This window comes from Thamnophis sirtalis, unplaced genomic scaffold (genome assembly GCF_051295495.1).
Source record: "Thamnophis sirtalis isolate CommonGarterSnake01/CBP01778 unplaced genomic scaffold, rThaSir2_p1.2 scaffold_12, whole genome shotgun sequence".
Taxonomy (NCBI): domain Eukaryota; kingdom Metazoa; phylum Chordata; class Lepidosauria; order Squamata; family Natricidae; genus Thamnophis; species Thamnophis sirtalis.
The window spans coordinates 15180720-15184127 of record NW_028261392.1 but is presented as its reverse complement, the minus strand read 5'-3'; the positions used below and the strand labels follow the sequence as shown (position 1 = coordinate 15184127).

At 37.1% G+C, this 3408-nt stretch overlaps 1 long non-coding RNA gene across 1 annotated transcript; it reads right to left on the bottom strand.

Annotated features, from left to right (window-relative positions):
- Positions 1-1783: 1783 nt before the first annotated feature.
- On the bottom strand, positions 1784-2349 carry LOC148043256 (uncharacterized). Its single transcript, XR_015698226.1, has 2 exons — positions 2195-2349; positions 1784-1886 (listed from the first exon to the last, which is right to left on the bottom strand). It is a non-coding gene; the product is annotated as an uncharacterized LOC148043256 (long non-coding RNA).
- Between the last annotated feature and the right edge of the window lie 1059 nt (positions 2350-3408).

Genomic DNA, 3408 nt, shown 5'->3' with positions numbered 1-3408 from the left:
TCACTATTTTGAAGACACTAAAGTTCACATTCTTTGAGAAGACTACTGGTTTGAAAGAGGAGTCAAAAAAGTCATCTATGTTAAAATTCTATTGTGCCCTTCCTCAATGGAAGGGATCTATAGATCACCAATCAGCACACCACCTATCTCCTGTTTACAATGCAGTCCTTTCAGCAGTCCCAACAAGGCTCCACACCCATTTCGGTGACTCAGTAATTTTGAGGATACAGATAAATCTCTATGTAACCTTAACAGCTCTGACAGTGCAAACAACAAGAGGTAAAGAATATAAATCCTTCCATTCCCCAACAGTTAGCTAGGACTTAAGATGCTTCTTGGATGAAGTGTTTTCAAAGGGAAAAAAAACCCCTCAAGACAGTCAATTTTATCTTTGGGGGGTGGAAGTACCTTTGGGTCCTCCACAATCTGGGTAGTTGGGAATCTCCATAGCCATTTAAACCTTGACACCCAAATCTTAGATTTGATTTTCCAATCCCAACATTCTCTTATTTCTTAAGAATATCCAATCCATCATCCATATTAAAAAGCATGTGGCCAAATACAGGAAATCATTAGAAATGTCTTTTCCATTAAACACAAATCCAATATCTAACCAATCAATTTGAAATAATGTTAGGGTTAATTGTTTGGAATAAATATAGATCTATTTATGTTGATTTTGATCTGAGATAAATATAATATACATTTGACTCATTTATGGTTATAAATGGAAAAAAATATTGGAATAACTTCTTAGATATTAGAACTCAAGCAATATCTGAAACCCAAATTAATACAGATATGCAAATATTAAATCAAGTGAGGATATATGTGATTCCCCCCTCCCCCCTTTACTGATTAATTTTGAAGTATTGGCACAATATCTTGTCACACAAGCAAATGATGCCTAAATAAATAAGTGGTTGCATCATCTGTAAGATATTTTGACTGATATTTCATCTGCAATAAGCCAAAGAACAAAATGCGATCTATCGATCCAATTCATTAAAAAAATGACCATTCAAATTTAGGCAAGATCAGTTACAAAAATGTTCACTGTACCATGTGAAGGGCCTTTGAGTATCCAACAAAACCATCTCCACTGATTTCAATTTTTCAAAATATGTATCTGAGATGTCAGGTAGAAATCTAATACTGTCAGATGCTTGATGACCTTTTTAAAAAAAATGGATGAACAAAGATAAAACCATTTGTAATCTATGTTCCCAGGGTCATGGTCAATGGTTTTATATTGACATTTAGCAAGGAAATCGGATGATAGATTGCACAATCAGTGGGATCCTTGCCATCCTTCAAATTCACTGTTATATAAGCCCTAAAGTTTTAAACTGATCTTTTTGTCTCTACTCCCTGAACAGTTTGGATGGAGCATGGTGACTACCAGTGTACAATGTACAATTTCAGAAGAACAGAGGGCCTCTTTGACGTCTCTTTCAAACGTACCTACCTCCTTCCATTTCAAAAGTGGAGCGAGAAAGAGAGATACAGAGATACAGTGAAAGAGAAAGACAGAGAGACAGACAGACAGAGAGAGAAACAGAGAGATTGAGAGAGAGAAAGATAAAGAGAGAGAGAAAGAGAGAAACAGAGAAACAGAGAAATACAGAGAGACAGAGAAATACACACAGAGAGAGAGAGAGAGAGAGAGAGAGAGAGAGAGAGAGAGAGAGAGAGAGAGAGAGAGAGAGAGAGAGAGAGAGAGAGAGAGAGAGAGAGAGAGAGAGAGAGAGAGGGGACAATATGAATTTTACACTTATTCTGACTCTGTTGTCTTTGTTGCTGTGGAGCCAAATGGTAGATTTTGGTTGATTGCTGATTGATTGCTGAACTTTTGTGTTGTTCACATATGGCTGATTAATATCGGCCTAGTGATAAATGTATTTTTAGGAAGAAAAAAAAAATGAAGCACATTAGTACAGAGTCTTAAAGCAAAGGCATTTTCTTGCTAGAAATTTCACCTACAATTTTCATATGCCGGGCACACAGTTGTCAAAGGCTGCTATCTGTTTTTGAGAAATGCCAATTTGAACTCTTCAGCTATTAGCCAAAAGGAATGGGATAAGAGTAACTGTTCTGGGCAGTGAGGTTCTGTTCGGGCAGCCAGTTAACTCCACGCTTAGGAATATCTTTCAGACCATGTTTATTATCAGGCATCCTTAATAGCAAAACTTACAGTTCAGTGTTAAGATTCTTCTGACTTTCCATGATCTGTCCCATCACGTAGTGTAAAAAGATGATGATTTTATCCCCATGCTGAGCGGAGATGTAGAAAGCTACTATTCCGGTTCACAAAGGCACTTAAACTACCCGGTTATAAACTTGCATGTGGGCAAGATGCCCTGGTGGCCAATCATAAACAGAGATGTGATCACATGTCATGGAACTACATTTCCCATAAGGCAGTCTCCGCCTGCATTTCCCATGAGGTAGTTTCTTAAAGGAGACAGTTCTTAATTCCTACACTAGCTATATACTGCTGGGGCAGCACAGTAACTTTAACTTAGTTTCTAACTTGCTTTCTTTTCTGGGACACGTTTATGGCTACTTATGGCTGCCATGATGACACAAGTTTGACACCCCTGTTCTAGTGCATCATTTTCCCAGAACAATCTGTGGGCCTAATGATAATAAAAACTTGCTAATAATAATTTTAGGAAAATAAGATCAGCAAATAAGGTGGACCAGTCAGATGCTTCAACCAAACCATATCTTCACCTGGCCCTGACTAATTCTTAATCTTCCTTGCTCTTTTCTCCACCATTTCTTTGTCATTGCAAGTTTTTTAAAAAAAATTCAGCCTCTTTTTTGTCTTTGTCTGCTCCTTTTACCCAAGATGCATTCCTATTGTATTTGTGGGGGGACGAGAGTTCCATAGCTATGCCCAAAACTGCACTGTTTCTTCTTTATCCAGAGTTTGTTGGTTTGTTGCAGTCTGTCAACTGATGGATTTCATAGAAATGTTTCTGATTCAATTGAAATGGAAAATTCTGCCTATAATGTGTCACTCGACCTTTGTACCTGCTGATTTTCTTTGCTCTTGCTGTATCTGTTTTTTGCTCTTTATTATCTCCAGTGCTTCCTTGATCTTCCTTGTATCTAGGTAATATTTTTTTTGATCAGGTATTCTTTGATCTTCTTGCTCTGCAGCTTCTTTTCTTTCATCTGTCTAATTTTCCAACCTGATCTTCCATTTTTGTAGTACACTGTTACTTTTGTTCTTGTTTGTTGAGTTTGCATTCCATGTATTCAGTTATAATTGCAACCATGCCATACATTAGTTAGTTTCTTGCAGTGAACTGGTGCTTATATTTGATATTACAGTATTGGCATCTTTTGTTATCAGAAATAACATGCTTCAGTGCAGGCAACTCTTTTTTATTATTTTTG